This window comes from Trichosurus vulpecula, chromosome 5, assembly GCF_011100635.1.
Source record: "Trichosurus vulpecula isolate mTriVul1 chromosome 5, mTriVul1.pri, whole genome shotgun sequence".
NCBI lineage: Eukaryota > Metazoa > Chordata > Mammalia > Diprotodontia > Phalangeridae > Trichosurus > Trichosurus vulpecula.
Window position 1 is genome coordinate 241,273,541 of NC_050577.1, and position 12,752 is coordinate 241,286,292.

General features: G+C 36.5%; 1 protein-coding gene across 6 annotated transcripts in view; it reads left to right on the forward strand.

The window, feature by feature from the left end:
• Positions 1-12,752, forward strand: part of OSBPL8 (oxysterol binding protein like 8) — a 201,563-nt gene that overhangs the window by 91,859 nt on the left and 96,952 nt on the right. The gene's annotated exons all lie outside the window — the stretch shown is intronic.

Below are 12,752 nucleotides of genomic sequence, written 5' to 3' on the forward strand. Positions count from 1 at the left end.
TGAGTTGATATTTGAAAAGTTAATTTTTTGTAAAGAGGCATCATCTGGTAGTGCATTCAGGGTCAGCTTTGGAGACATTAAGACCTTACTTCAATTTTAGCCAGTGACACATACTGGCTGTGTGACTCAGGCAGGTCACATAGCTTTTCTATGCCCCAGCTCTCTTAAGATTATAAGTTACAGAATGGTTGCTACTGTGCAGTGGTAGAGGGAATTTTCTCACCAAGAGCAACCCATACAGATGAAATCATAATTCTGGACACAGAAATTCATATATGCCACCACATGGCATGAGGATATCTGGGGAAAAATGTTAAGATATAGATTCATGGTTTCTGGTCTTGTTCTTTGTGTTAATGCAGGCCAGTGTTTTCTGTCTTCATTTGAGCTTCTTTAAAGGCACTTTAAGAAATATATTTACATATTTATACCACTGTTTGATGGACTATTCCCATTTTAAAGTATATTGTAGTAACAGGAATTCATACCCTATAAAGGGACATTCTATGCATCCCTGAGAGTGGTTGTGGTTAGACTGTCACAAAGGCTTTCTATGATCATTCTGCCATTAAGGAAGACCCTCAGGAGGGAAAAGGTGAAAAAGTAACCACTTCTTTCATTAAGCCTCCTTTCATAAACCAGAATAAGGAGAGGTGGCTCTGACAAGAATCCACACTCCTAAAAGTCTGAGCCAACCGGTTCATCTTTGGCATGGACACCCCACCCCCACCCCAGTGAAACCCATCCCTAACAGGTACCGTGTGACAGATCCAAACCAACTCATTCTTCTGGTGATAAGGGCCTGTTACTGAGATTTATTCAAGAGATTGCTTTAGTCATCTTACATCTAACTTCCAGCCACGTACTCTTTAGTCCAATCACATAGACATTCTGGCTGTTTCATGAACAAGATGCTCCTTCCCCTAACTCCAGACATTTTCTCTTTACTGTCTGTCCCCTATTCCTGAAATGCTTTCCCTACCCCACTCTGACTATTGGCTTACCTTGCTTCTTTTAAGTCCTAACTAAAATCTCACCTTCCACAAGACACCTGTCAACCCCTCCTATTTCTAGTACCTTCCTTCTTTTAGTAATTACTGTTTATCCTCTATATAGCTTGTTTCATATATGTTTGCATGTTGTTTTCCCCATCAGAATGGGAATTCTTTGAGGGCAGGGACTTTTGCCTCCTTTTGTATCCCCTGCCAGCAGTTCAGTTGGTGGCATGTAGTAGGTGCTTAATAGATGTTTATTGACTGACTCAACAAAGATAAGGGCTAATCTCTTAGAGAAATTCAATTAAAGGTCTAACTTTTCAGAAAGCTCATCTTGGTCATAAAGACTTACCTACTTGTAAGCTCATCAGATGGAAGGGAACTCCTTTCATCAGTTATGGGGAGTAGCAAAAGCATTTTCCTACTCACCTCTTAGATTCATCTGTAAATCAAGACATAACCCTTCTGTCTTCAGTTGTATTTGATTCTTTGTGTCCCCATTTGGGGTTTTCTTGGCAAAGATTCTGGAGTGGTATGCAATTTCTTTCTCCAACCTAGCTGCCCCATTAACTTTGTTACCTTCTTACAAAATGAATTGGTTGACTTAGACTCTTGGGACCGATAAGTTCTTGTTAGAGAATCCACCCTGTGTATTGCCAGATTCATAGTCTCATTATTCAAGTCCTTGCTTTGAGTCTCACATCTTTCTCATTCAGTCCATTTTTGTAAAGAATAGTTCTGATTAGAGGCCAAGATGGCAGAGTACAGGTAGCAACCCAGCTAAACTCTCTCAACACTCCCCCCTAACAACTTTATAATAATGCCTCAAAGTGTCAGAGCCATCAAAAGGTCAGGGCGAGACATTTTTCCAAGGGAAAACACCGATGAGGTCTGGAAGAGAGGTCTGTGACACTGAGGTAGAGACCTATCTGAAGAGCACACACAGTACAGCATCAGCAGAAGCTTTGGGTGCTCTCAGTTAAGAGATGGTAAAGGGGTTGGACAGCTGATTAGAAAGAGATTACAAGGGACTTGTTGCTTGCACTGGGTGCAGCTGACACTGATTGGTAAACTCGGTTGCCCATATATACTTCTGAGTTGCAGTTCCAGGGTAGAGAGGGGTACTTGTGGTTGGCCACCAGAGAGCAGAGCCCCTGGTCACAGTTCCAGGGCTAAGAGGAATGCTAGTGCTTCTAGCATCAGGGGAACAGGGCCCCCTTGTTACAGTTTCAGGGCCACAAGGCATGCTAGCCCTTATGGCTGCAGGGGAGCAGGATCCCTTTCTAGGTAAAGACCAAAGTGCAAACCAGGAAAGCAGTGGCCACACTTCTCCCAGGATCACATTACCTTGGAAGCACTCAAAACTTGCAGATTCCCAGAGCTAGCTCTGAAAGCAGCAGAATGAAAAACCTGAAGCTTTGGAATAGTCCCTCTCTGCTCCCAAGTGAGCAGAGCTCAACTTTGACATAAAGTTCAAAATCAAGAAATAGTCTGGTAAAATGAGCAAACAACAACAAAATTGACCATAAAAAAGCTACTGTGGTGGCAGCACATACCAAGATGCAAACTCAGAAGACAATGCCACCAAAAGAGCTTCAAGCACAACCTAAAAGAAAAATTCTGATTGGATCCTAGCTCAACAAGAATTCCTGGAAGAATTAAAGAAAGTGATGAGTGGTAGAGAAAAATTTGGGAAAAGAAATGAGAATGATGCAAGAAAATTATGAAAAGTGAATTAACACCTTGGTAAAAAAGGACAAAAAAATTGAAGAAAATAACACCCTAAGAAACATGATTGGCTTCATAGTAAAAGACTCGCAAAAGATTCGCAAAAAAAGAAAAGAAGTCCTTAAAAAGCAGAATTGTCTAAATTGAAAAGGGGGTACAAAAGTTCAATGAGGAAAATAATGCCTTAAAAATTAGAGTTGGGCAAGTGGAAGCTAATGACTCGATAAGACATCAAGAGCCAATAAAACAAAGTCAAAAGAATGAAAAAAATAGAAGAAAATGTGAAATATCTTGTAGGAAAAACAACTGACATGGAAAATAGTGAGATTGAATTTAAGAACTGGACTGCAAGAAAGCTGTGATCCAAAAAAGAACTTAGACATCACATTCCTATAAATTATAAAGGAAAATTGTGTGTATATTTTAGATCCAGAGAGTAAAATAGAAATGGAAGGAATCCACCAATCACCTTCTGACAAGAGATCCCAAAATGAAAATTCCCAGGAATATTACAGCCAATTCCAGAGCTCCCAGGTCAAGGGAAAATATTGCAAGCTGCCATTAACAAACAATTCAAATATCATGGAGCCACTGTCAGGAACACACAAGATTTACCAACTTCCACATTAAAGGAGTGGAGGTCTTGGAATATGATGTTTCAGAAGGCAAAAAGGATCTAGAATAATTACAACCAACAATAGCCTACCCAGCAAAATGGAATATAATCCTTCAAGGGGAAAAAATAGGTATTTAATGAAATAGAGGAATTTCAAGCATTCCTGATGAAAAGACCAGAACTGAATAGAAAATCTCACTTTCAGATACAAGAGAAAGCATAAAAAGGTACATGGAGGAGAAATCATAAGGGAATTCAATGAGATTAAGCTGTTTACCCTCCTATATGGAAAGATGATTCATGTAACTCCTAAGAACTTAATCATTATTAGAGCAGTTAAAAGTAGTTTACATAGACAGAAGGCATGGGTGTGAATCGATTGTGTTGGAGTGAGCTTCAAAGAAGTATGCACTGGAAGAAGGGAGAATGAAGAGGTAGATTGGGAAAAATTTTCTCATGTAAAAGAGACTAGCACAAGGAAGAGCTTGTACATTTGTGGGGAAAATGGGGAGGGGGGTTGGCAGACAATGCTTGAACTTCATTCAGAATTGGTTCAAAGAGGGAAGATTGTGTGTGTGTGTGTGTGTGTGTATATGCTTAGTTGTATGTAGAAATCTGTCTTACTCAGTAGGGAAATAGGAGACAAAGGGAGGAGATCAGACAGAGAGACAGAGACAAAAAGAGACAGAGAGAGATATGAAAGGGAAGACAGATAAAGGGAGGCAGTGGTAAGCAGCAAAGTAGACTGAGAGACAGGATAAAGAGAGAGAGAAGAATAAACAAGAAAATGGGCATACACAGTAATCATAACTGTGAACTTGAATGGGATGAGCTCACCCTTATGGGTGAGGGCAGAATGGATTAGAAACCAGCATCCAATAATATATTGTTTACAAGAGACATACTTAAAACAGAAAGCCACATATAGTGTTAAAATTAATGACTGTAGCAGAATCAAATATGCTTCAGCTGAAGTAAAAAAGGCACGGGTAGCAGTCATGAACTCTGACAAATCAAGAGCCAAAATAGGCCTTATTAACACAGATAATCAGGGAAACTAAATTTTGCTAAAAGGTACCATAGACAAGTAATATCAAAAATTTTTACGTCAGGTTTCTCTTATAAAGGCCTCGTTTCTCATGTTTACAAAGAATTGAGTCAAATATATAAAAACAAGATCCATTCCCTAGTTGACAAATGGTCAAAGGATATGAACAGGCAGGTTTCAGAAGAAATCAAAGCTATCTTTTGTCTTATGAAAAATTCTTTAAATCACTATTGATTACAAAAATGCAGATTAAAACAGCTTTGAGATACCACCTCACATTTATCAGAAATGACAATGTTGGAAGGAGATGGGTGGAAATAGGTACACTAATGAACTATTGGTAGAGTTGTGAACTGGTCCAGCCATTCTGAAAAAGAATTTGTAACTGTGCCCAATTGATTATAAAACTGTGCATACCCAGCAATTGCCTCCCAGTAATACCACTACAAGGTCTGTATGACAAAGAGATTAAAGAAAAAAATGAAAGGACTTATAATTACAAAAATACTTGTCTTAACTCTTCTTGTGATGGCAAAGAATTGGAAATCAAGGGGATACCCATCACTTGGGGAATGGCTAAACAAGTTGTGGTGTATAAAGTACTATTGTGCTAAAAGAAGTGATGAAGGGCAAGAGCTATATGAACTGATGCAAAGTGAAGTGAGAAGAACTGGAAGATCTTTGTGTACGATAACAGCAATGTTGTAGTGATGATCAGCTGTGAAAGACTTGGCTGCTTTATAAATACAGTGATCCAAGACAATTTCGGAGGACTCATGGTGAAAAAATGTTATCCACCTCCAGAGAGAGAACTGATGAACTCTGAGTGCAGATTAGAAGTTTCTATTTTATTTCACTTTTTGCTTTTTTTGGAACTATGGAAATATCCTTTTCATGATTCTATATCTACGTTGATTACATATTGCTTTGCTTTCTCAGTGGGTGGTGGAGGGATTGGAAGGGAGAGAATTTGGAACCCCAAATTTAAAAAGAAAAAAATGTCAAAAATACATAAATAATAATTTGAAAAATAGTTCTGATTGGGATCCTCAACCTTAGTCAGAAAATATTCAGTGATTCCTTATTATTTACACAATGAAGTGGTCTACTTTACCTCTGGCATTTCTCTTTGATCAATTTATTGCATTATTTCCTACTACCCAGCTTCTTAACAGTCCAGTCAAACTGGATTACTTTGTTTCCCACAATTACTCTGTCTTTTCTCTCTTTTTTATCAGCCAGTTCTTCAAATCTTACCTCAGACTCCCCTATGAAGGTTTACTTCACTTAGTATCTCCCTCCTAGTGTTGTTCTGAGGATGAAATGAGAGAATATTTGTAAAGCACTTACATAGTGCCTGGCATATAGGAGGTGCTATATAAATGTTTATTATTGCTACAGTATATTCATTTATTTTCTTAAATTACTTTTGAGAACTGTTGTGTCTATTAATGATCCATTAACGTATTTTTATCATTCCACTAACAAGATGTTTCAAGAAAAATTTCTCATTTGGTTAAAATGTACAGCATGTCCAGTACTTGAGCATCCTCTAGTGGCCCCTTTAGCATAGTTGTTTTTACTCAGGACAGCTTGTACCACAGCCTTAATGGATTTTTCAGTTGTAGTATTTTTAAAAAAACAGTGGTTTTAGATAAGTTATGTATTTTTGAAACTTGTGGAAACTGAATCATTTTAAATATACCAGGTTTTAAAAAAATTTTACATTTTAAAAGTTTAATGTGCTTCCTGTTAGTTATTTGACTTTAATTTTTATGGTAATTTTGATTAAACATGCTAATGCCAATTTTTTGTTTGTTTTTGGTTTTGTAGGTCTATAAAAATTTAATAATGGTCCAGAAGTACATGTTTTTTTCCCTTATGAACATGAATGCTTTCTTCAGGAGATGCTTCCGTTCTCATAACATAGTGATATGCGTTAGCAGTAGAAACTGGGGTTGGCTAGGAGTTGATGGATTACCATTGGTGACTGTGACTTTAACTAGTGAACATCTTGCAACTAAACAGAAAGTTTTTTCTCATAATTTAAAAAACTCAAAGTATATTTTAAAATATACTTTTGAGTTCTGAATTGTTGTTAGCTTTTTCATTGTCAATAGCTTGAATTTTGGTGCTTTTACTAAAAGCTGTTTATTTCTAACATATGAAAATGGTTGATAAATGTAAAATAGTATTGGATTGCCTTTTTTTGTTTAGTTAACAAAATTATTCATGTATTGGATTCAGATCTTATTCTCTTTATATGGAGGAGTGTGTGTAATTACAATTAGGACTAGTCCTCCATTGGTAGGGTTAAGTTTTCATATCAGGTATAGGTATTAATTTAATAAATTGATGTTTCAACCTCAGATATTTGTTGGAACAGATAAAAGAAGTAATCTTCATTACTGAAAGTTTTCTATAACTTTGGTTTTTCATTCAATTCAGTTGTGTCTGACTCTTTGTGACCCTATTTGGAGTTTTCTTAGCAAAGATGGAGTGATTTCCCATTTTCTTCTTTTCTGTAGCTATCTTGTGAAAAAAAAAATAATAGTGTAAGACGTATGCTTAGAAAAAATGCTGATGTACGTACACTATTCCTGCCTCCCTGGTCATTTTCTCTTTTGCTTGCTCCTTTTCTTTGTCTAGTTACTTACTTGCGAGTATTCTCAGAGGTCCAGTCATTGGCTCCCTGCCTTTCTCCATTCTTTCCCTTGATGAGTTAATAGTATCTTACATCCTCTATTGTAAGTCTCAGATCTACATTTTTAGCCCTGAGCTCTCAGCTTCATACTGGCTGGACCTTTCAATTTGCCAAAATCCTCATTTTAATTTAAACTCAAGTTGTTCAGAATTTGAACCTGTCATCCATCCTTCCACCAAGCCCCTAGCCTAGTCCTCCAGTATTCCTTATTTCTATCAGTAGAAACACCATTTTCTCAGTTACCCAAGCTATAAATCTTGCAATAATCCTTTCTTCTTTCTGTTTTTCATCTGTTAAATTTAGTCAGTTACCAAGATTTGTCTTTATTACCATTTTAAATTCTATTACACCTATCATTTCATGGACTTGTTCAGTCTCTCTTTGTTTTAGGCTTATATAGAATTGTCAGCCAGTCTCTTAGATGTCAGTCGTTTCTGCTCTGATTCTCAGCATTGTTACTGTATTTTTTAAAAGTATCACAGAGTCTCAGAGATCAAATGGCCCCTTTGAAGCTGTCTAGTCCAGGGCTTCTTCATCCCTTTCCACTTGAGACCCCTTCAGCTCTTCTTAAACTGAGGATCATGACTCCATATGGGGTCATGAACCACAATTTAAGGAGTATTGGTCTAGTCTAAACCATATCTGAACATGAATTCCCTCTATAGTATTTCTTACAAGTAGCAATTCATCTTTTGCTTGAACACCTCTCATTAGTTTCCAAACTAAACACTCCTAGTTCCCTTCAAGTGTTACTTATATTTTGTGATCTCAAAGCTCTTCATTGTCCTGGTCACCCTCCTGTGGATGTTCTCTAGCTTTCTTAAATGTGTCACAGAGAATTGAATGAGATACTCTAAATGTCTAACCAGGCAGAATGCAGTGTGGTTTTTAACTGTCTAACCTGAACATCATGATTTTTTTCAAACAAAATTTTAGTCTTTGTGGCTACCCTATCACACTGTTGGCCATTTAGTCCATTCACTAACCTATAATTTCCCCCCTAGATTAATTATTCTACAGTTACACCTCATCCATTTTGTACTTGTAAAGTTGATTTTGTACCCCTCTGCCCCCTTATATAAGACTATATTTATCTCTATCCATTTTTTTCTTATTAGAATGGCCAACACTCTTGCCCTTCAAGAGCTTTTGCTTTATGTTATCCAATAGATTAACTCTCCCTTGTAGGGGTTTTTAAATCTGTCATCTATTAATTTAATAAGTATGCTATCAATACCCTTATTGAAGTTACTCTTAAAAATGTTAAATAGCATGTGGCCAGTGGGACCAATTTTGTTTTGTTACTTTGCTGCTCAGAATCTTTCAGTGGCTCTCCCTTGACAACATTGTTAAGTCCCAGTCCTCTCCTCTAGCTAGTTTCATCATTGCTCTCCAGGCCTCACTCATTTCCAGTGTTTTGCCTTTAGTCATGCTGTTAGCTCAACTCAGAATATGCTTCTGCCTGTTTAAATCCTATCTATCCCCACTTAACTCTTTCGCTATGAGTATACTTCTAAAACCTGCCAAAATCACTCAAAATAGGAGTTTGATGCTGTTTCTGGTGGGATTTATGTTTAATTGTTTAGAGTGCTATAACACCTAATTGTTTAAATGTGGATTCCTTTAGAACCCGGGTTTAAATATTTAGAGTATGGAATGCTACTTTATAAACTTGAGAAGTTAGGATTTTTCTTTTATGCAGCTTAGGAAACTTCATTCAGGACCATAAATCAAATTATAATAAATCTCTATGGTTATAAACTAAATTCCTAAAAACCTAAGATGTTCTTTAAATCTAATGGATGTATTTTGTATACTTTTGACTATTAAGAAAGCATAGAAAAAGGCTAAAACATATTATATGTGGAGTTTTCAAAATATATATTATGAAGCATAAAAATATCTTTTTATTTGTTTTTGGTACTGATTTGAAAAGGTAATTTCTGCCTCTAGCTGTCCTATGGGAACCCAATTGGACTTTTTTCAAAGACAGATCTTTTCATACTTACACAGTAATAGGAGAGTGGAGCATAATAAATTATGTATGGGGTTTGAGGTACAAGGAATATTTGGCTTTGTGATCATGAACAAGTCATTCTTCCTCTTGTAGTCATAATTTCATTCCTTCAAACCAGTGCTAATTATAGCACTTACCTCTCAAAGTTATTGTGAAGATCAGATGAAGTAATGCTTTTAAAGTGCTTCACAAACTTTAAATTGCTGTAAATACCAGCTATTATTTCTATCATTATTGCCAAATATAATAATTCATTTTTTCCTTTTGTAATTTTTGAAGAAGTGTAGAGTTATAGGTGACACGACTCCTACTTTGTTTGTTATAATCTCAGTTTGGCTTACTAGGTTCGTAGAATTTAGAGCTAGAAGAAACTTCAGACCTCATCTAGTTAAAACTCCTTTTTTTACAAGCAAGGAGCCTGAGGGCCAAAAAAATGAAGTGATAGAAACAAGGTCACATAGGTAGTAGATAGCCAAGTCAGGATTTGAACTCAGATCCTTTCCAAATCCAATGTTTTTTCCAACAAAGCAAACAGATTTACTTTTAGAGGTTATAGGACTTGCACATACTAGTCGCACATATTTGTCATTTGGGAGAACAACAACAACAATTTTAAAAACTCACATTTGAATAGTTCTTATATTTTGCAGATGACTTTCTATGCACTCTTTTATTTGATCCATACAACAATGTTGTGAAGTGTGGGTGCTGTTATGTTCCTCATTTTATGTATGAAGAAACTAAGGCTCAAAGTCACATAGTGGATAGTCGAGGCTGCATTCGAATCCACTCAATTTTCCTGATTCCAGTTCTTGTGCTCTGTCCAGTACATATGCTACCTCTTATAAAGATGCAATTAAATGTATACTACCATTCTCAAAAGGTTATTGTTTAGATCAAATGAGAAAATGTATGTCATATAAACTGCTTTTAAATTATAAAGGATAATGTAAATGTCAGCAGTGGATGATGTATATTCTCAGAAGCATGCCTTCCTTTCTCCATGATAACAGTTATCAATATTTTGCATGTGATGGTAACAGACTTAAAGGTGATGGAGATATGGTACATATTTATGAATCTACAATTCCAACTAGTAGATGAGAATGGCCATGTTGGATAGATACCACTTATTCTTTTGCTGTCCTTCTCAGATATTAAGTAGGGTAGTTTATCTGTGATGCAATGGAATTGGATGGTCCAATAAAACTAAATAATAAATAATAGCCTTCAGTAAAGTTTATCTAATTGGTAAATGTGAACACATAAGATAAATGATGAGCCTAGGGTGAGTTTACTAAGGAATATTATTCACCTTGCCTCCTTTGCCCTTAGTTCCACTTCTGTGTATTAAACTCATCTACTTTCTAAATTCAAATTATTGTAAGTATAGATAATTTGTATTTTTTGTTATAGTTATCTGTGTATGCCTCATTTCCTTTACCAAATTGGAGGAAGCCCCTTATTTCCTATACTAGCATGGCATAGTGGATAGTATTGGATTTGCAGTCAAGAAGATCTAGGTTCAGATCCAAACTAACCCCCAGCTGTGTGACCATGGGCAGGTTACCTGATGTCTCTGAGCTTCGGTTTGCTCATGCGTAAGATGGGAATAATAATAGCAATAGTGAGATAATACATCAAAAGAATTTTGCGAGCCTCAAGGTGCTTTGTCAGTGTAAGTTCTCTTAACCTCCTGTGAACCAAACACAGTCATGTTCACCTTTGTATCTCCTGTGCTCAAAACTGTGTCTTACACATAGTGGTTGTTTAATAATTGGATTGAATGAGAGACCATGAACCAATAGAAAAATACCTTACCTGAGCAATGACTGAAGATGACTGAATCATCATGTTTCATGGAGGGGATTATAACATAGTCAATTCCTTTTCATAAAAAAATATATATATATATATTTTGTCAATAGCTAGGAATTTTCATTGCCTTTTCAGACGCATTTTGATTTCACATGGTTCTTCATCCTTAAAAATCTTGTTTAATTTCGCTCTGAGCTATGGTCTGCTTTTGCCACTTTTACTTTTTTTTAGAGAGTATCCATCATATAATCCACATATAATGTGATAGTCTCTCATTGGAAGTATAAAAGACCAATGAGAAAGATTAAGGTATAGGATGACAAGTCAAATTAATATACACATTTTGTCTTTACTGAATAGATTCCTCTTTTTTGTTCTTTAAGATCTAAACATAGTTTTAATACAGTATATTCTTGACCATCTACTAGTATCTTAACTATTATTTATTTTATGTTTTAGTTCTTTGAATCCAGCATATTTTGAATGTTTCACAAAGAGAAGACAAATAGCTTGTTAACTTCTTCCTTCTCTTCCCCACCCACCCTAGAAACAATACCCAGGGACTACACCTAGGAACCTAGAGACCAAATTACAGCTTCTTAAGAGGTCCATGGATAGATTTTAGGAGGTCCTTGAACAGATTTTAGGAGGTTCATGAGGGAGGGTGGCCAAGGAAATACTTTTTTATCTCAATATTTTGGTTCCTTTTTGATCCAGTGCATTTTATGCATTTAAAAGCATTATTCTGAGAAGGGTTCCATAGGCTAAAGGCATCTGTTGACAAAAATGGTTAAGAACCTCTGGATTAAATTACAGCTCAGCCCTTAGATAGTGTTCAGTGCACATTATGTTTGTCATCATCATCAGAGCATCTGCATATTATAGATAATGCTTCTGCTGCCTTTAATTTTTCTTTTGATAGTAGAAAATTGTAGTACATCTAAGGATGTAACTTCATTTTCTAAGTACTGTTTTTTGGCAGGTCTCTGTGTGTGTGTGTGTGTGTGTGTGTGTGTGTGTGTGTGTGTGTGTGTAGTAAGACATCACAAAATATTCTATTTCGCCTTTTATCACAACTCAGTAATGTGACTACACTTGCTTTTAAAGATAGAGCCATACTGTAGTTTCATACATTATCCATTGTGAATAATAATAATCAGATCTTATATCAGGTAACTGTGCTTTTCTTTATATCTGCATAAAAATGTTTTGTGTTTCTTCTCTCTACCCCACTACTCCCTTCCCATCTGCTTGTAATAACAATGCTACTTACCACTGCTGTGGCTGTGTAAGACCAATAACACCAGCACACAGGAGGGCTACTAGCATAGGTTCTTTGATCTGCTTTTTTAAGGAAAGCAACTTTAAGGGGTTTACAATCTCACTTTAATTAAACACACATATACATATGTATGTATCATTCACTTAGTTTAGGGGAAAAAGTCAGCACCCTGAACTTCAGAGAAAACAAATACAAACAGAAACTACAAGCAGAAATGATATAAACAGAGCAAATAAACACAGATCGACAGACAGGGCTTCTAGCTGTCTGACCAAGACATTACCTACATAGTTACCAGAGAGAGAGAGAGAGAGAGAGAGAGAAGCACCAACATCTGGGTTTTTCAAAAGGTGGGGGGGCGCTCCAGTGGCTACCTAGAGTCTTGTCTGGTCAAATCACAGTACATTCTTCCAGCGAGTGAGCCCCCAAAGCAAAACCTCTCCTCCCACAGTTCTGAGAGTTTTGAGAGTTCTAGCTCAAGGGCTACCCTGAGAGTATATATACCCTTTTTCAGGCCCTGAGGGCTTCATACCTCTCCAGGGCT